Source organism: Petaurus breviceps, unplaced genomic scaffold (genome assembly GCF_028583685.1).
Source record: "Petaurus breviceps papuanus isolate PSGF00001 unplaced genomic scaffold, PetGlider_PUasm1.0 90723, whole genome shotgun sequence".
Classification (NCBI taxonomy): domain Eukaryota; kingdom Metazoa; phylum Chordata; class Mammalia; order Diprotodontia; family Petauridae; genus Petaurus; species Petaurus breviceps.
Window position 1 is genome coordinate 12,627,740 of NW_027187323.1, and position 22,162 is coordinate 12,649,901.

The 22,162-nt window shown below is 36.3% G+C and overlaps 1 protein-coding gene across 1 annotated transcript in view; it reads left to right on the forward strand.

The window, feature by feature from the left end:
- The window catches only part of LOC138145106 (low-density lipoprotein receptor-related protein 1B-like), a 1,285,961-nt gene that overhangs the window by 1,250,539 nt on the left and 13,260 nt on the right, over positions 1-22,162 (forward strand). The window lies entirely within an intron of this gene.

A 22,162-nucleotide genomic window follows, 5' to 3' on the forward strand; every position in this document is an offset into this window, starting at 1 on the left:
ATTTGAATGATCTTACTATATATAAGGAATTTATAATTTCTTATTCACAGTTTTCTCTTGCCTCTTTTATATGAGATAATTTACCCTACTCTCTCTCTCCTTATCTCCTCTCATTATATTCCTCTCTCACCTCTTAATTTTATTTTTTAGATATCATCCCTTCCTATTCAATTCATCCTGTGCCCTCTGCCTATGTATAGATGTACACATATATACTCACACTCACATATTTATTTATATGTACATATACTCTCCCATATTAACATATATGTGTATATATACATGTGTGTGTGTATATATACATATATAATCCCTTCAACTATCCTCTTATTGAGAAATGTCTCATGAGTTACAATGATCATTTTTCCATGTAGAAATGTAAATAGTTCAACCTTAATAAGTTCCTTATGATTTCTTTTCCCTGTTTACCATCTCATGTTTCTCTTGCATCTTGTATTTGAAGGTCAAATTTTCTATTCAACTCTGGTTTTTTCCTTAAGAATCTTTGAAAGTCCTCTATTTCATTGAATGACCATGTTTTCCCCTGAAACATCATATTCAGTTTTACTAGGTAGGTGATTCTTGGTTTTAATCCTAGATCCTTTGACCTCTGGAATATCATATTCCAAGCCCTTTGATCCCTCAGTGTAGAAGCTGCTAGATCTTGTGTTATCCTGACTGTCTTTCCACAATACTAAAATTGTTCCTTCCTGGCTAATTGTAATATTTTCTTCTTGACCTGAGAATTCTGGAATTTGGCTATGATAGTCCTAGGAGTTTTCTTTTTGGGATCTTTTTCAAGAGGTGATTGGTGAATTCCTTCAATTCCTATTTTGACCTCTGGTTCTAAAATATCAGGGCAATTTTCCTTGAGAATTTCTTGAAGGATTATTTCTAGGTTCTTTTTTTATCATGGCTTTCAGGTAGTACAATAATTTTTAAATTGTCTCTCCTGGATCTATTTTCTAGGTCAGTGGTTCTTCCAATGAGATATTTCACATTGCCTTCTATTTTTTCATTTGTTTGGATCTCTTTAATTATATCTTGATTTCTCATAAAGTCATTAGTTTACATTTGCTTCGATTTAATTCTGAATGAATTATTCTCTTTAGTGAGCTTTTGAAATTCCTTCTCCATCTGGCAAATTCAGCTTTTTAAGGCATTCTTCTTCTCATTGGCTTTTTGGGCCTCTTCTGCCATTTGAGTTAGTTTGTTTTTTATGGTGTTATTTTCTTCAGTCAGGTTGCTGACTCACTTTTCATGATTATCTTGCATCATTCTCATTTCTCTTCCCAATTTTTCCTCTATTTCTCTTACTTGATTTTCAAAATCCTTCTTGAGCTGTGGTTTTGGATTCAGGGCAGCCCCAACCAGCGGCTGTTGGAGCAGACTTCAGGAGAGTGAATCACCAGCAGCTGTGGTGGTTTCCAGACTCCTCAAACCATAAACCTCAAAGAGCAAGTCAAAGGTCAGTCAGGAACTCTGTTGGAAAGGAAGGGTACAATCTGAACCCTGCCCCTGGGGTGAGAGGTGCCAGAGTTGTAGCTGCTGCAGCTGCTTCCCCATGAGGCTGCTTCCAGAACTCCTGGCCTACAGATCATAGGGGGACCAAGCTACCATTCAGAAGGTAATTGTTTTTGCTTTAACTTGCTTGGATCTAGATTGCTGTCTTGGGTGGAGGTCCTGGGGTGTGTGGCCAGTGGCTAGAGCCTGTGGGGGATGCAAAGAGGTTGCCTTCCTAACAGCCACAGCAGCTGCAAAAGCCCTAATGATTTGGGACAAAGCTCTCCTCTCTGGAAGCAGAGTTCTACTGTGGAAAAGAGCTCAAAAGTCAAGTAATTGACTAGCAACATGAGCAAACAGAGGAAACAAAGTAAACAGTCATCAAACCTTAGATTCCTTTTTGGGGGACAAAAAGGATCAAAGCATGCAATAGGAGGAAGACAATGAGGTCAGAACTCCTGCATCAAAAGTTTCCAAGAAAAATATGAATCAGTTACAGGCCATGGAGGAGTTCAATCTTCCAACTATTGCACCACAGAGCAACTTAATTATGTGGTATATATAAAAATATAGATAGATAGATAGATAGATAGATAGATAGATAGATAGATAGATAAAATTAGATGATCTTTGAAAAACTTTGAGGTCTAAATGAAACAGCCAGCCCTTTTTCATTAAATCCTTTTATTATGTGCTTATGAATGATCATGTACAAACAGCAGAACAGTCCAATATCTGAGTATTTGATTTTTTTAAGTGCATGTATAAGAACGTAAAAGAATTTTTTTTTCACAATGGCATCTTCAAGAATTTCTTTCTGTTTAGGTTAATATGGTACATGTAATAGAAAAAACATCTTATTATAGTTATTTGTTCTAACTTTTCAGCTAGCAAATTTTATGTTTTTAACCAAATGAACCTTATTGTGTTTCTTTACACATCAGAAAAGTGGCTTGTAATGGGCATGTATCAATTAAGTTACTCAGCACATTAGAGTACATTCATTTTAGTGATTCAACACCTTTAGCCAATGAAAATTTAAACAAAAAAGTACTATTGCCATTGTTGTGGTTTTGTTTGCTGAACGTAAGCAGTATTTTAAGTAGTAGGCAGACCACACACCCTAGATCAGGTTTATTTTGCAGGCAAGTCACAGTTTAATTGTAAAAAAAAAAAAAGCAAAATGACCTAAATGCTTTCTGGAGTTGGAAACAGACTTTGTAAATGGTAGGGCTTTTAAAAAATGTTTCTTATGATTAGGAGTATTCACTTAAATTCTCTTAATTTAGGAAGAAACTGAGTAGCTTTATTTTATAAACTAACTCAGTGATCTTATGTAAGTCATTTCTCTAGGCCTTAGTTGCTTCATCTGTAAAATGACTAGAGCACCAGCAAGTTACCTCCCTACTGAGATATTCTGTGTCATACTCATTGATACTAGTGTACCAATGCTCTTAAAATAACAATTTTTTGTGTGTTATAGTTTGTATATGTGTGAGTGTGTTACAGAGTTTGTATGTATATGTTTGTTTTTCTGAGAGGGGGAAAACAGTGGAAAGAATACTTATTGGCCCTGAAATTAGAGAATTTGGATTCTTATTTTTCCTCTTACTACTTGTATGACTTGGGACCAGTCATTTAACTTACTTGGGCTTCAATTTCCTTATTTCTAAAATAAGGGATTTGTACTAAATGAGTACTGTGGTCCTTTCCACCTCTAGTTTTAGTGATAAGTAGGGAAAATAGCACAGTTCAGGGTGTGTGTGTGTGTGTGTGTGTGTGTGTGTGTGTGCGCGCGCGCGCGCATATAAGGACCACGCCATGATGCCAACATATCTGCCAATATATTGTGGCATAGTCCTTTTGTTCGAAAAGAATGTTCTTGATACTATTGTTACACTTGTATGTGGATATGTTGTAGAAAAATGTTAGCTTACTAAAAACACTTTCCATCCTGGGAAAGAATGAAAACTGTCCTTGGATAGGATTCTGCAGTCATTGTTTGTTTGAAAAAGCTATCATTCTACATTTCTTCCTCTGTAGGAGCCATCTGATAAATGACTGATGTCTTCTAGGGCCATCCATGTATAGCTGCTCATTCTCAGCTATCTCAATCTGTACACAGGGAGGGTAATCTCAGAGAACATTTGGGAATTTGTCTAGTGGTTGGTGGGATATAATTTGATTTCTACTTCTTCCTTGGAATAAAAAAGAATCAGAAATAACCTGCTGCTTCTGGAAACTGCCTATACTATGACGTATTGAGGGCATCCAACCCTGCTCATTGCCTTGAATTGTATTATAGCAGTTCTTTCTTCTATAGTACTTGTGACTGTCTATAAAGCAATCGCTATTTAGATATTCTGTTATTCCTCCATCCTTCTCAAAAGCCTACCTCATTAGTATAGAGGTATAACGTTTAAAGCTTTCATACAGGTAGCCTGGTATCAAAGAAAAATAATATAAAACTCTGCAAGAAACATTTTTTTTTTTAAATTTAAAATATAGTCAAGCTATTTCTAGCAGGGAGAGAGAAGTGTCTAAAATGACATAGTCCCTCATGCCCTCTGACATGACTCTGCCCCAAGAAGATTTATAAGCAAAAAATATCACAATATGTTAAAATACAGTTTGAGGTTAACATTCCAGAACAGTCAATACTCAATTTCTTCCTGTACTCATATCCCTTAAAGATTAGAAAAGTGCCTTCCTCTGATCAATATCTTAATCTGCAGTGCAAATGAGGACACCATCCTGTGATAAGTCAAAGCACTAATAACTTCATATGTGTGAGGAGGCAATCATCATTATTTCTCTAAAAAGGGTTATTACTTTTTTTTTTACCTACCTTCTCAAAGGAAAAAGTCTGGAAGGGGCTAGTGGTAGTTTCTTAATATCTCAAAAGAAACTGGAAAAGGAGGGTTTTAGATATGCTTCTGCATTGGTGTTGTTTTCTGAAGTACACTCTGGTTATGGGTGTCCTATTTTTAAAGAAGTCCACTGTATTACCTAGCTGCTCAGGATGCATCAATCTCAATTCCAAGAAGTGAGAAGTGAGAAAGTGAGAAAGTGAGGTTCAAAGAGGTTTAGTTGATTTACTTGAGGCATAGAGCTAGTAAGTAAATGAGTTGCAACTAAAAACTAGAACTGATCCTGATTCTAGTGCTTTTTTCTCCTATACTAGATTTCCTCTTTCTACCCCTATTAGTCCATCAGAAAGAAGTTCATTATACTCTTATAAGGAATTGAGAAATTTATTGGACTTTTGTATCATTATCTTCCTCTGAAATTGTCTACCCTTTATGGAAAAGTGAATTCTTCCTGAACAAAGAGCTTTGCCTTTCTTTGCTTTTCTAACACTTAGCACATTGGTACACAGTGAGTGCTTAATACACTTTTCCTGATTGTTGACTTTATTGCATTATTATCAGTTGATCTGTAGCATTACTTCACCATTATAATATTATAACACACCTAATTTCAGTCACATTTCTATACGTATATTTATATATCTGTGCTGTTCCTGTACTAAACGTTTCATTTTATTCTACATTGCTTTTCTCCATTTAGTAAGGGTTTGAAACAGAAATTGACAGTTCAGCTAACTGGTAATTAGCATAGCAGTGAACCAAATTTGTTCAGCAGTCCACAACTTCCAACTTCATGGATACTTACCTTATTCACTTCTGAGACAGCCATCTGTGTTATTTCAGTTGGTGGAAAAATGTATGCCTTTGTAAACCAACAGGAATTTTTTAAGTGCTGAAAGTAGGTTATACATCTTTGCATATCTCAGAAAGCACCTTTCAGCTTCTCTGTATTATAGAATATAATTCGCTGTTCAACATGAAGCAGACATAGTTGCTATATGCTTTAGGTTGTTGATATTCTAAAAACCAACCAGTGGAAGAGTGCTGAGACAGCATTACCCTTTGCTATTAAAGGGTTACCTGCCCAAATAGGGAAGTTTATGTTTGACTTCTTTCAACCTACAAAATAATGTCAGAATTCCATACCCTAACATATAAGATCCTCCTCAATCTGGTTCCAACCTCCCTTTGCAGACTTACCTCGTACTATTCCCTTCCATATACCCCTGCTTCATCCAGATTACACTGATCACATACCCAAAGAATGCTGTATAAACTTCTGGACTTGTTTTTTTTTCTGGTTTTTCTCTTTCTATTGCTTCTTCCTGAAATGACATTCCTCCTTTAGCTCTTCTCATTGAAATCCATTTTGTAAGGTTTTTTTTAACTATATATATATATATATATATATATATATATATATACACACACACACACACACACACACACACACACACACACACACACACACAAAGTATTTATGTATGTATGTGTGTGTGAGTGAGACAGAGAAAGGGGAGGAGAGGGAGACAGATTCATTGTCTTTGGAGACCTGGTAAAGACCTCTTATCATTTTTTTTTTAATTAAAGAAAAATTTTAAATTGAACGATAGGGAAAAGGAAGACTTTTTTCCCATCCAAATTTAGTGACCCCTTGAAATCCCATGGAAGTCTGTGGATTCCAGGTAGGAACCCTTGATATAGGGTACAGATAGGTGAAATTTTCTGTATCTCAATTTCATAGGAGAACACTTGGGAGGAACAAGAAAAGAGAGAAGGAAAGAAAACCATTTAGGTGATTTGGAAGAGTTGGACTGGTGAAAGATGTCAGAAGTTCATTTTGAAGAGGGGAAATGTGCCAAGATTTGTGGAAAAATTGAAGAACCACCTCTAGGATTATATTCTGCTCCAAAGTCTACTTATAATTTGTAAGTGAAGCAGGATCAAGAAAAATTAAGGAAGATATTATGGAAAGAATTAACTAGAATCAAGAAAACTAAGGACATTGAACTAGAATAGGTACACTCAAGAATAAGAAAAGGATAAGGACAAGGCAAAGTAAGTGAAATAATAAGAAAGTTAAACAAATTGGGAGAGTTGGCAGGTAAGACAAACTGGTCTAAGACAGGAGAAATTGGCACAAGATTGAAGAGAAGGGTAATATAGCTATAGAGTTGTAGAGACAAAGAAATAGATTTGAATATACTTTTCTGTTTAAAAAAAATGTTTCACCAAGTACTTAGTTTTAAAGTGTAAATACCAAGAAATAGTTTTAAGAAATAAGGCTGAAAATATCAACTATTATGGAGAGTAGGGAAAATTATTCAGTGAACTGCATTCAGTATGCAGGGTTTCTATTGCTGTCATAGTTAAATGACTTTGTGTTCCAAGTGTAGGTTTATTTCTCTCACATGGAAAAAAGTTATGGCCCTCAAGGAATGCCTTTCTACACCATAGGATGTTAGGGGGAATGAAGTATTCCTAAAGAAAAAAGAAATAAGACTTCAATGGAGAGAGATTTAAGGACCTCCCCATCTTGATTCCTCTGAGTATACTCCCTTCCCCCCTGTAGTCAACCAACCAAGCATTAGAGAGTACCTGGAGTTCTTGGAAGGTGTTCTGTACCCAGGTGAACAGGAAGTAATGTCAACATCCCGAATCTTCAGTTCATGAGCCAGGCAAATAGCAAGAATAGTTTCAATCCTTTTAGAGGAAAACAAAAATAAAACAAAACAAAACCCACAAAACTTAGTCTACTGTTCATGGAGGTGTGGTTAGTCATTGCTTCTATCATAGAATTTTGACTTGGGGTAAGATGAGGTAGAATAGGATAAAAATACCTGAGTCTTTGTTTCTGTTTCCCCTGAGAAGAAGAATGACCTTTAAACTTGACATAATATAACAAAAATGAGTGACAGAGTTGATAGACAAGTTAAGTAAGAAGATAATATGAGCATTTTGATGCCCTTGATTAAATAAGTCATATATTCTTGGGACCTAAAATAACTAGTTAATGTGAATACTGAATCCCTGTAAAAGATATTTAAAACTTCATGGAAAAGAGACCTACCACAAAAAGGTTAAATGTCTTAATTTTACAAAATAGGAAAGAAAAGTCTCCATACTCTAGGACAGTGAAATTCATCTCAATTTCTTGGAAAATTCTAGAATAGATCATTAAAAAGAAAGTTGATTAAATGTTATTAATAAAACTAAGGAGTGGAAAAGATGGATAGATATTGATTAGTCTAAGGTTTTATTTTTTTAACTGATGTTTACAGACTTCCCAAGGGCGCAAGCTTTAACACAGTAGATAGATTTCAGGGGATCACTATCTTGAATTGGGGGGGAGGATCTTCCTCCACTTGCCTCTTATTGACATTTTTTTTCATTTCCTTCAATTATTTAAATGTATTATTCCGCAAAGTGGTCCATATTCTTCACAAATCTTCCAGCGGGGTCAATTACACACACACACACACACACACACAACACAGAGTTTAAACACTCTTAGATTAAACAATAATGTAATCAAATGTTTTCAGAACTGGTTGGATGGATATGTTCAAAAAGCAATTGTTAATAGTGCAATGTCACCATATAATTGGTCTGCTTTGTGATTTTCTAACACTTTCTGAAAAGCCCATAAAAATCACAGAATTTTAATGGTGAAAAGAAGTCCAAATCATCTAGACCAATCTCTTCATTTTATAGGTGAACTAATAAATTCATAGGAAGCGAAATGACTTACCTAGGATCTCACACTTAATACTGGAAAACAAAGAATCAGAACTTAAATCTAAGTTTGCTAATTCCCATAGTAGATATGGCACTAAACTTGCAATTAGGAAGACTATGATTCAGATTCCATTTCATATACAGACTAGTTTTGTGACACAGTACAACTCATCTCACTTTTCTTTTCTTCGGTGCCTCCATTTGTAAAAGGGGGAAAGTGAAACGATGTATTCCCAAGTCCTTTCTAGCTCTAAATCTAAATCTATGATTTGGTCATGATGCTACTATACTTAAGAAGATTTATCACATTCTACCTAATGTTATAGATTTTTATGTGCTGTTTCATCTGCATATTAGATTGTGAACTCCTCAGGGGCTAGAGACATGTCTTAATTATCTTTTTACCCTTGCCATTGCCTTGCAAATTGTCATGCCAAGAATATGAGCTATATACATGTTGATTAAGGAGATCCATGAGATCAAAAAGCATTTTAGCTACCCAATATGATGAGCAGTGACCAAGGTTTTTGAGATTGAACCAAATGTATTATTTAGTGATTGAATAAACCCTATTCTTTTGGTGTTTTTTAGTATTTAGGTACTAGAAAGAAACATTCTCTGAATTATGATCACCATACTGATTTTGGATTTAAACAATTTTGTAGTACTTAGTATTCCTCAGAAGGGATATGATTAAAGTAACCAAATAAATATACAACTTGGATTTTCCTAAACAGTCCTGATTTCAAGAAAAGCAAGTGTCCAATTTATAAAACTTTTAAAAGAGAAGATCCTTTGTGATGATGTTGTTTGGTTCACTGTAGTAATGATTCATGATCTGGTGGTTGTTGAATGGATGATGTCCTCATTTTGGCTGACTCCTCTAGAGAAATGTTTATGTATGTAGTAAGGTGTTTGAGACTAGAAATACATGAGAATAATTAATTCAAAGGAAATAAATTCACCCAGTGACCCAAATCTAAGTAAATTCTATTCCCCACCCCCAACAAGAACATATCCAAGAATAAGATCCTTTTGGGTCAACAGCCCTTATCCTCTCTGTCAGTGAGTCTTCTTCTCTTACATTGCCTGGGCCTATAGACAATCAACTGGCTTCTATAGCTTAACAATTGTAGAAATGTCTTCAGTGCTGATGGGAAGAAGGGACTAGACTTTTTCAGTGACTGGGTCACAATTACCAAAGATAACAAAAGTACTGATTCAATCATTTAATCAACTTTCATTAAGTGCCTACTATATGCTAGGCACGCTGCTAAGTGCTGGGGATACAAAAAAAAGGCAAAAGATAATCTCTTCTCTCAACAAAATCACAATCTAATAGGGCAACAACAAGCAAACTATTTACATATATATATATATATATATTATAAACAGGAAATAAAAGAGTGAAGACACTAGAATTAAGAAGAGTTAGAAAGGCTTCCTATAGAATGGATATTATTTGAAATTTAAAGGAAGTCAGGAAAGCTAATAGGCTGAGATGAAGAAAGAATATTCCAGGTATGCATAACAGAGAAAATGCCCATATCTGAGAAATGGAATATCTTGTTTGTGGAAGATCCAGTAGGCTAGTGTCATTGTATCAAAGAGTATGTGACAGGGAGTAAGGTGTAAGAAGACTAGAAATTAGGAGAGAGCCAAATTATGAAGGACTTTGAGTGTCAAAGTATTTTATATTTGATATTGGAGATAAGGAGCCCTTGGGAATTATAGAGTGGGAGAGTGATGGAGTCAGACCTGGCTTTGAGGAAGATTATTTTAACAGCTGAATGGAGGATAGACTTGAGTAGGAAGAGACTTGAGGCAGGCAAACCTACCTGCAGGCTATTCTAATACCCCAGGCACAAGTGATGAAGTCTGCACCACAGTGATGGTAGTGTTAAAAGACAGAAGGGGTTATATTGGAGAGATATGCAAAGGTAAAATCAATGGATCTTGGCAACTGATTAGAAATGGAAGGTGATGGGTAATAAGGATTTGAGGATGACACATTAAGCTTTGAACCTGGGAAGATAGGGTTGCCCTTACAGGAATAGAAATTTTGGAGCAGGGGAAGATTTAGGGATCATGAAAATGAGTTCAGTTTTGGACATGATTGAGTCCATGAGGAGTAAAAGAGCTGCTACTCTATTAAATTAATAATCACCCAAAGAAAACAGGTCTGAGAAGAGCTCAAGTGAATTCAGGCTGTAATTGCTAAAGAATGGATCAATAATGAAAATTTCAGCAGCACAATATCATAAGATCACAGATCTAGAAACTGTATGGACCTCAGAGGTCATGGAATGCATCTCCTTCATTTTAAAGATTTAGAAACTGAAGCTCAGGTCTTGCTGAGAGTCACAATAGTAATTTTGAGGTGGGATTTGAAACCACATCCTCTGACTCCAAATATAGTATGTCCTTACTACAGTGGAAACAAGTTTGAGGCAGAGGACAGAGTCTCTTCCATGAATTTCACTTTCCTTATCTATAAAATTGAAGTAGTTGCACTAAATGGTTTCTGAGTTCCCTTCCAGTTCAAAATCTGTGATCCAGTGATGAGAGAACAGGGCTGGTGAAGTTCATTCACTCTGGTCATAGTGTTTCCAACAAAGGTTGACTACTGCACATACACTGGCCACACACCTAATACATCCCTGTGCCCACCTCTTCGAATGATAAATTGCGATTGCTTTTATAGGCTCTAAAAGAGATTTGGTTTTGTTGCCTTGCTATTGTTCATTAGTTTCATTCATATCTGACTCTTTGTGAACCCATTCGGTATTGTCTTGGCAAAGATACTAGAGTGCTTTGCCATTACCTTTAGATTTTACAGATGAGAAAACTGAAGTAAACAGGTCTAGGTTCATACAATTTGCAAGTGTTCAAAGCAAGATTGGAACTGGGGTCTTCCTGACTCCAGGCCTGGTGTTCAACACACTACATCATCTAGCTGTCCATAAAAGCTCTTTAGAGTCCTCACTTGTAAAAGGGTCCTGAAACCAAACAGTTTACGAGCTACTGATCTATTGTTATTTGTACTTTTACTTGACAGGGCTAGCTTTTCTAATACATTAATTTCAGCAATTCTTCATCATTCAAAAAGAAGAAAACAATGTGATCCACTTTCTCAAGTCTATAGTCTGAAAATATATTCCTAGTAGTAGCACTGATTCACTTACTGAGATCATGGAAATTTCATTTGAATTAGAAATTTAAGGGGCAGTCAGGTGGAGCAGTGGATAGAGCACTGGCCCTGGAGTCAGGAGGATGTGAGTTCAAATTTGACTTCAGATACTTGTCACTTGTGTGATTCTGGGCTGTGTGATCCTGGGCAAGTCACTTAACCCTGATTGCCTCACCAAAAAAACAATTAAAAGAAATTTAAGCTAATCTTTTCCAAGAGGAACGAATTTTAGCAATGATATAATACAAACCACTTGATAAGTTAATGGAGTTTGTATCTGAAAATGACCAAATAAGGACCATTTTACAGATAAGGAAACCAAAGTCCAGATGGTTTAACTTACTTGATGTAGGTTATGAAAGTCACTAAATGTCCAAACCAAGACTTGAACTCAAGTTGTCTGACATGTAGTTCCATGTGCTGTATACTATACCATGCTGCCTTTTTAAAAAAAATTCAGTTTCCTCTTCTACTAAATTATTCTGTATTCTCTTACCCACTTTCCAGGTTTCTCACAAGATATTTGTGGAGTTAGCACCACCAGTAAGACACTCATTTTAAATACCTTGTTAAAGGATTTGATACATGTAATTTACTACTTATAATTCCCAATCCTGATTCTGTGTGTTTCTCTTGGCTAGTAGCTTAGGAAGGGTAAGTGGTCCAGGGGGGGAGAGGAAGACTGATTTATTTCTACAGAGCTAGATTACCTGCACCCTGGAGTGGGTTATAACCAAGATATATCTTCAAGTTAAAAAAATAATAAAATGCCAGTTTCTTTAGGACATTTTTTCATTACTATGATGGGAATTCCTTCAAAGAAGCTAAATTCTAGGATAAAGAGGAAAAAGATTCTCTGTTCATCCATAGTAAAAAAAAAAAAAAGCCAGCCATTTCTTGATTTAGGAGAGGAGAAGCAGATTAGTTAATTGATATATTTATGGAAAATCTAATATATGTTAAGGATTGTAATGAGTATCCTTATTCTTACAGTCAGTAATATGCCAACCATAACTTTTTCTTGATTTATTTTCAGTCAGGCTTAGTTCTACACACTTTTTTGCCCTATTACCACTAAATTTACTGATTGTTTTCCTCCCCAAGTGCCTCTCTTTTCCAAACTTCCACATGCTTCTCATTGCCTACAGGGTGAAGTGCCAGTTCCTTATGCTATTAAAATGCTATTCAGAACTGACCCTAACCTATTTCACTCTGACTAATTTTTTAAGTAATATAGATCCATTCTGGGTTGGGTTTTGGGTTTTTTTTTGTGGATTGTCTGCTTTTCAACTTCGGTACCTTTACTCCTATTCCATTGTTAACCTCCTACCCCTATACATATACAATGCCTTCAACCTACTTATATACATCCTACACACTCTTCAAGGTCCAACTCCCAGGCTCATGCATTCTCCTCAAAGTCTCTCTGTTAACTAAATCTGAAGAGTACAATTTTCCTCTGAACTCATCAGTCAGCAAAAATTTAATAAATAGCTATGATGCTGAGGTTGGTATTAATTGCCTGTACAGCATTTACTACTGGTAGAATCATAGAACAGAATTATAAAGTTAAAAAGAACCTTAGAGATCATTTATGCCAATCCTTTTGGGGCTTGGACTAAACCAGGAGTGTGGCCTTGAGGCCACATGTGGCCCTCTAGGTCCTCAAGTGACACCCTTTGACTGAATCCAAATTTCACAGAACAAATCCCCTTAATAAAAAGATTTGTTCTGTAAAACTTGTACTTAGTCAAATGGATGAGCACCTAGAAAGTCACATGTGGTCTTCAGGCCACAGATTTCCCACCCCTAAACTAAACAGTGGTAGAAAAAGGAGGAACTGTTACTTATTCAAGGATATATAGTTGGTTGAAGGCAGAAATAGTATTAGATTCCCCCATCCCTTGACTTCAAGTTCATGATATTTTCAGTTCCCTAGTTTATCATATACCACATGGAATTATTAGTATTTCTTTTTTTCATTTATACCTTACGTCCCCAACTAAATTACAAACTTCCTGAGGACAGTGGCTATCTAATGTAATAGTGATAATAATGATAATAATAAGCATTTACATAGAGCCTACTATGTGCTAAGCACTTTACAAATATCTCATTTATCCTCACAACAACCCTGGAAGACAGACCCTGATCTATTTTTGTACCAACCAGTCACCTCTCAATATACAACCAATGTGCCTAGACCAGTGTCTGTTCAGGGCTCCTTAAACTTTTTCCACTCCTCACCCCTTTTGGAAGCTTTCCTTGGTGTCGTGTGGCCTGAGGGCATGAACAGTGCAGAGTGCATGCTGTGTGTTCAGAACCAAGGTTGCAACGAAGTTTTGCAATGCAAGGGCTTCCAAAAGCACCTTGGATTCACTATGCATTTAATTTTTAATTAATTTTTGGTCATTCCACATTCAGAAAACTTTTACTGTTGCCAATTTTTTTTGCAACACCATGGGGTTGTGACCCACGGTTTAAGAAGTGCTGTAAGCTTAATAGGCATTTATTGACTGACTGATTTTTGCCAATAATATCTTTATTTTCCGAGTTTTTGTAGCAGCAAGCACCCCAATGCAGATTAGCACCTTTTCTTCATCTTATCATTTTACCAAGTTGTAAGTTGATTGGGGCTGTTAGTCTATCATTCAACAATCATTTGATAAGTACTTCTGTGTGCTAGGCACTGTGCTAAGCACTGGGGATTCAGAAAAGGCCAAGCAACAGTCATTGTCTTCAAGTAACATACAGTCTAACTGAGGAGACATAGAAGTGTAAATTACTTGGTTAGTATCCTGACAGTCAGAGGTAAGACAAACCCAGACATTCCTGACTGATGCTGTGTTCTCTATTCACCCTGCCAGGGTCTGTCTATTTTTAATGTCTCTGCACCACGATGCCAATAAAGCCTAGTACAATCATTTTTAATGGAAATCTTTGGTAAAAAATAAATCTTATTTTATCATCCAGAGAAATGTGTTTTAAGATGTCACTGGGTATAATAGTTGCCTTGCTTTAAAGTGTAGGGATGATTAGAGCCATAACTCTGTAAGCTCAGTGTTCTATCACTGTCTTTGTGTTCTCCCCCTTGTGCCTTTTGATTTATATCAGCCAAGTTAACCAACAGCACACAAAGTTTCTTATTGTTGCCAGCTGTATAGCACCAATAGAGATGTAGGGAAACAGAGTTGTTTCTCAAATAATCAACCATGTCAGATAAAATCAGCTTATCTAACAATTATTTCTGATAAGATATGAAGCAGAAAAGATAAATGTTAGAATAATAGTAGACAATTGGATGAATATTTGAGTCCAAGTCTGAAATAAAATTTCTCTTCATTTTTGACAAGGAAGTCTGAATCCCAGAATTTCAGAATTGGAAAGGAATTTAGAAGTTGGCTTGTCTAAGAATTACTTGAACAGAAACTCCTATAATTCGATAAGAGACAAGTGGTTATATAGCTTTCCCTTGGAAATACCCATTAAGGGAGAACAATTTTTTCCCAAGGTTGGGTGGGAGGAAGGAAGAGGAACCTGCTACTTTTGGATAACTCCAAGTATCAGGAATGATTACTTTGCCTCTTAGAAGCTTTCAACTCATTGTTCTAATTATCAAGAATGTTTTTATTTTTATTAGACCTAAATTTACTCTGCAATTTCTAGTCTTTGCTCTTGCTTCTGACTTTGAAGGCAAAACATAAGCTCAAATTCCACTTCCATCCAGGCCTTCAAATACTTGAAGGCAGCTCTAAGGGTTCCCTAAGTCTTCTTTCCTCTGTCCTGCCTATCCCAGGTTCCTTAAGCTCATCCTCATCATGTGCTGACCTGAAGACTCTTCATCACCCGGCTTGCCCTCCTCTAAATATCCTAATGCTCATCAATATTCTTCACAAAACATCTTAACTAGTATTGAACACATCACTCTTCATATGGCCTGAGTAGGGAAGATAATGATAAGAAGACTATTGTACATTATGCCTTATAAAATGCCACCTAAGGTTGCATTATCTTTTTTTGACTGCCGTGACACCTCATTGACTGGTGTTAAGCTGTAATCCATCAAAACCCTTAAGATCTTTTGTCAGATTAATTGTGGTCTAGTTTCTACCTCTCTCCTCCCCCTCTTACACTTGTGAACTTTATTTTTTGAAATCTCATAAGACTTTACATGAATTACTATTATATTTCGTTTTAGTACTTGGTCCCCCTCTTGCATGCTGGTACTCAGAAAAGCCACTTGGGGTATTCTGTAGGTCAGTTTCTACTAAAAATCATAGCTCATGAGTCCCTACCAACTTATTTCCTTTTACCTGCCAAATAGAAAGCGCATTATTTCAAAGCAAATGATAATTAATCAAAAAGCATAGCAAATGAAGTAGGTTTCACTATTCTATTGGTTACTACACTGCCAGTGAGAATAAGAACACACATATAGAACATGTGCATCCAAGGAACACACATGGAAGGGAAATAAAGGGAATTCCTGTGGCCAGTGTGTGTGTGTGTGTGTGTGTGTGTGTGTATGTGTGTGTGTAGATAGCCATACACACACACACACACACACACTACACAATACAATATTGGGTTGCCTGGCTACTACAACCCCTACCTTTACACTTTGGGAGTTTTGTTGTTCCCTAAAACACTCTAATTTCACAGTTCATCAACCTTCATAACTCCCATTATATGTCAAATATATTATATGTCCAGAGACCCTCCCCACCCCCAGTAGGGGTGATGATCAGTACAACTTTGGAGTTGATCCTGAGGCAGAGTTAACTTGACTGATGATTGGAAGTTGAAATAATTAACCATACCTTAACTGTAAATAATGAACCAAACCTCCAGTTCATGCCTTATCCTAAATGACCACCATACACTCATTCTGAACACAAGACCGCTGGTGAAGAGGACCTGTGATCACTAAGTCTGATCATCTTACTATCTGCCCTGCACATATACTGATTTCTGCTTTTCTGTACTCACTTTCTGCTTTTAATCTCTTAGATAGGGAGTGATAATCACAATCTGACTCCCTCAGGAGATTTTTACCATCATAGATACCTCAATTAGCATTGTGTATATGTTTTTATCTTTCCTACTTGTCCTCACCTCAACACATGGGATCATAGGAAGAGTAAGCAAGCTTCTTACGCCTCGCTCTGATTTGGAAACTTTTGCTGTAACAGTACCATTTAGTGACCACACATTTGTGGTTCCCTCTGTTCATATATATATATATAATCACCCCATCCATTTCTTGGTGACTATTTTTTATTGGCCCTTGTTTAATTTTCTATCCTTTCCTGAGAATTTTAGAACCTAGCTCAGCCTTCAATTTTACCCAAACCCCTACCTTTATACTTAAGGAATTCAGCTTATGTATTATTCACTCAAATATCCTAATTTTCCAGTTCACCACTTTCTCAACTCCCATAATCTGCACCTCTGTCATATGTAAAATCATGACCTAGGAGTCATCTTTAACTTCACTTTCTTTTATCGCTTCTCCCTAATCAGTTGAAACTCTTAGAGTTCCTATACCCACAACATCTTTCACATCTGTCTCCTTCTCTTCACTCATCCCACAATGAGTCAGTCAATAAGCATTTATTAAGTACCTATTATATTTAGGAACTGTGTTAGTCACTGTTTAGTCTCTTCTCACATCTCTTTTGGACTATTGCAATAGTTTCCTCCTCTCTGTTTCACTGTTTTTCTAATCTGTCTTCTGTACAATTGCCAAAGTGACACTCATAAAATACATATTTGGCATTGGTGTTTCACTGGTTCCTTATTATCTCTACAGTAAAGTATAAACTCCTCTTTCTGGTATCTAAATAGTGAAACTGTCTTTCTGCACTGATTATGCATTATCCTCCCATATACTCTTTGCTCCAAACTAGCCTGCCTAGTGACTTTTCCATGACCTCCCCAAATATTCCATTGCCTGCTTTGATACCTTTGCTCAGAATTCCCTAAATGACCGAAATGTTCTCCCTCTTCTCCTCTGCTTCTTGGAATGATCTCCCTTCAATGCTCAGTTTGTTTTATCTTTTATAAGAGTCCTTTACTAATTCCTCCATTTTTTTAGTACCACCACCACCACATTCATATATTATTTGTTTTGCATAAAGGCATTTAATAAATGTTTACTGAAGGGAGCTGGGTCATCAAAGGACAGAGTTGGTATCACAGAAAGTATTCAAACAGTTTGACTGGAAGATAAAGTACACAGAAGAAAGTTATACCCTCCCCATCCATAAGAGCTGATTGTGGGGCTTATCTTGAGCATGATCACAACTACCTTCACCATGGTATCCCAATACTTCACTCAAACCCCTCTGCATCTGTTCTAGCTTCTCATTTTCTAAGCCAGGTATCAACCCTTCTGAGTAATTATAACCTAACATGTATAAACAAATTAGAACCTAACAGTATAACTATGCAATCAGTTGCATGGGTGCCCACAAGAAAAAATTTCCTCCCCATACCACTACTTCAGGATGCCCATCAAGAAAAATAACATACTGAGATAATACATGATCAAAATGTTTGGACACTTCCAGGCTAAATGATATTACATGTAAGTAGATTTGGAACATCTTAACTAACTGGGGCCAAAGAATATTCATTAATCATTCAAATCCAACTTGTAAGAAAGTCTTTAGTGTAGGAAGCCTGAGGACCTGCCCTAGGTAGTGTACTATTAAACATTTTTGGCATTGACTCATATAAAGGTATGGATGTCATATATATCATATTTTCAGTTTATACATTAAGGAGGGAAAGCTAACAATCTGGATGGCAAAGTTAACATACAAAAGAATTTTAACAAACCACAACATTGGGCCTATTTGATTTAATTTTTGTTTGGGGATCTCTGATTTCTTTATTGTGGGTGTTGGGTAGTGTGGAAACACTCTTCACTGCTGCAGATAAACAGCTTATCTAACATAAAGAGATCCTTGAAATCCAGAGAGGCCTAGTGTTTTGGACATGATCACAGCTAGTACCTATTAAATGTCAGGGGCAAAACCTGAGCCAGCTTCCCTGGCTCTAAAGTAAGTCCTCTATTTACCATAATGAGGATGAATCTAATAAAATGAAATTTATTTTAGCCTTATGATTCTTTTACAAAAATAAACTTTACAATTATAAAAAGCCTAGGTGGAGAAAGACAGGGGGGGAGAGAAGGAGGGATGTGGTTAGTTAATAATTTATCTGACAAAGGTCTGAGGGTCTGATGATGGATTCAAACTCAATTTGAAACAACAGTGAGATGTAGCAAAGAAAAAATGATATTCAGTTTTAGGCTACGTTGAAAGAGGCAGAGTGTCCAGTACTATGATTCCACTACATTCTTCCCTGGTGACTCAATACAAATTTGAGGAAGTTCAGAATACTAAAGCCCTGCATGGAGAAAGGCAATAATCTCCCTTATCTGCCATTTCTATTGCCAGGGGGAAAACCCGAGGTAGCAATTCAAGAAAGAGCCCCTGTCACAGCACTGGTAACTGGGGAAAGGAGGAGGGAGTGAAGCATGGCTGTGGTTCAGCCCTTGCTCTCTGTATTTTCTGAGTCAGGTATGGCTGCCAAATCACTAGCCATAGTCTTGGCTTCTAAGAAGAGAATTGGCATAGATGGAAAGTCCAGTCCTGTCCTCTTCCCCACCCCTGCCCCAGGTGAACCCCAAATTCTCACAGCACAAGGAAAGATGAGTCAGAGAGAAAATGCAGCAAGTAAGCTTATTGAGAGGAGATACTCACATAATCTAGGGTGATCAGGAAGAATGGACAAATGTGGGGCAGTCTGCTATGGTCCTGATTGTAGTTAGGCACCTAGTGTAGTAATGGTATGGGTTTTTATATTGTTCTTATCTAAGTCAAAGAGGACTAGGTATTCATGGGCAAAGGTAGGGGAGCTCAGACCTAGGGCACAGGTCAAGGTTCAGGACTGGTGCTGCCTAATGCTGGGGGAAATATGGGGGAAATTGGTGACTTGGTTATATTCAAACTCGAGTCAGTAGAGAAGATAAAGGGATTTGGCATCATTACTATTGTTGTATATTGAGAGGATGATTTAAGCTTCCAAGGAATTTCTTCATTTAGTGAGTTGGGGAGGTTACTCTACTACTTACATCTCCTCAGACCACATCTATTATAATATCTTCAGTTCTTGCTGACATGTTTTTGAAGCGCATTAATAAAGTTGAGAATCTTGGCAGGGGGAGGGAGGTGAGATGGTGGGGCAACCAGAATGGTGAATGGCCTCGATTTCATGTCATAATGATGATCAGTTGAAGAAAGTTGGGATTATTAGGAAGGATGCAATAAAAGAGGCTTGGAGAAGAATGATAATTGTCTTCAAGTATTTAAAAAAATTGTCACGCAAAAGAGTAATAATACTTTGTTTCTTTGTCTCAAGAGATCAGAAGCAGAACAAAATGTGACTGTTTGAGAGAGGTAGATTTAGGCTTGAGATAAGGAAAATATTTTTGACATTTAGAACTGTCCAAAGGAAAAAGAGTGCTTTGTATTGGACAGGACACAGATTTTGCCTCTCTCACACTTTACTTGGGTGACTTAAGATGCTGTCACCTAACTTCTCTGGGCCTTAATTTCATCTTCTATAATATGTAGAGGTTTAAATCTACCTCTTGGATGCTTTCCTGCTCTTAATCTATGATCACATAAAACTGGAATGATATGGGAAAATAAAGAATTCCCCTTTAGTATAAGTCCATGGAAAAGAACACCTGTTTGGTATATTATGAAAAAGACTAGCTCAGATATGAGTTGGTCTAGGTGGCTTCTGAGGTCTAGCTTTCAGATTAACTTTGTAAAACATCCATTTTGTTCATATAATGAATCTGGAAACATTCAGCTGTCAAGAAGTGCATAATTTCATGCAAGTCTTATTGTAGATACTAAGAAACTTTGAGAATATAGTGATTGTGAATGGGTAGTCATCATGATAAGGAACTAATAAAATTTCATCCTCAGGATCAATTTACCCAGTTTGAAAGAAATGTTCACGGGGCAGCTGAGAGCTCCCTATGCCTTTGCTGCTACTTATTAGAGGATCATGATTGCCTGGTCAATTTAATTCTAGTTAAATTCCCATTCTGTTTCAGTTTTTAGTATAAAATTGATTGATAAAAGTATAGAGTATTTGAGGCAGAAGAGGTAATAGTTTCATTGTTTTCTGTGCTAGAACCAAAAGCTATCAGTAGAAGGATTAGAGAACTAAATCTTAAGTCCATACAAGAATAATCTCTTTTATACATTAAAGTTCTCAGAAATGAAAGTGTATCAAGAGATCCCTATCTCTAGAGATATTCAGTTTGAGAATGAATGACCTTATGACACTAATATTGTAGAAAGGATTCTGGGTCAGGTATGAGTTGAAGTATATGAAGTCCTTTCTTATTCCAATATTTTATGAATTATATGATTAAGACAAATGACAAATAAGGAAGGATCAACAATATATCTTAGATTTCCAGGCATGGGAGATTACAGAATGATGGTACTTCTGACAGAGATGGTAGTCAGAAGAAAATGTATGCTTAGAAGAAAGGATAAAAAAAGTTTATATTTGAGTTAATGGTAAAACATCCAAATGGAGATTCCTTGTAAAAAGTTGGAGGTGCTAGTATAAATGACAGAAGAGTGGTTAGGATAAAAGGTCACACTTGTTAGTTCTTTACCTTTTCCCATACAGATGGAAGCTGAATCCATAAGAGTGAATGAGGTTTCTAGGGAAAGAATGTAGAGAAAAAAAAAGAGAAGCAACTAAAAAAAAAAAGAATTTTGTAATGCCCACATTAAAAAAATAAGGAGACAGAGAACCATTAGTCTAGCTGAATAAGTGCAGTGAAGTATATTCAAAACCAAGGGAGAATAAATATATCTAGTGGAGGACATGGTCAATAGTTTCAAATATACAGAGATAAGGATGGAGAGAGACAAAGACATAGAGAAAGAGAGAGAGACATAAGGGGGGGGGGGACAAGGGGTAAAGTGATAGGCAAGGATAAGTGGGAGGAAGGAAGGAAGGACAAAGGAAGGTTGGAAGAAAGGGGAAGAAGGACGGAATATAGGGAGGGAAAGAAGGAGAAAAGAGGAGAGGAGGAAGATACATTTGGTGATCTAGAGGACGTGTGGTACAAAGGTGGTTACAGGAAGAAATTGAATGTGTGATATCTTTGTCCAGTGCTGCAAAGGTTTTCTAAAAGAAGGAAAAAGGAGAAGGGAAATGGATGAAGCAGGAAAGAAAGAGAGATAGAAAACTGGGTGGCTTTACTCTATTTTCTTCTATATAACTTTGTTTTGTTTGGCTTTTTAAAAAACTGAAAATTACCTGCAATGTATATTATTTGGAAATTCATTTTTAATCTATTGTGATAAGTTGGTTTTAAAAGAACATTTGGATGGACATATATTTTATATTATATTTACTGTTATATTCAGACACACCACAGCATAATAGTATTTTGATGTTTAAATTTTGATGAAGAAAGCCACAGGAGCAAAAGCTAAATTAAAGTTAAATTAAATGGTTATTTTTTTATGTGAAAGAGATACCGTACTGATACAATACAAGTCTGTTGAAAGCAGTAACTAAAAACTAATTCACTAAGTTTGGAGAATTGAATCTTCAATACTCTAGGTAATATTAATACTACTCAGTCACTGGAAATTGGATTATTCTTGAGATAGTGTTTAAGTCATGGCAAGATGGTCTTCTATTTACAAATGTAATTTGGTCTCATGAGAAAGTAATCTTGTTAAAATATTGTCAGGTTAATTGAAATTGATTTGTGTTTACTAAACATAGTGAATACTAATCAAAT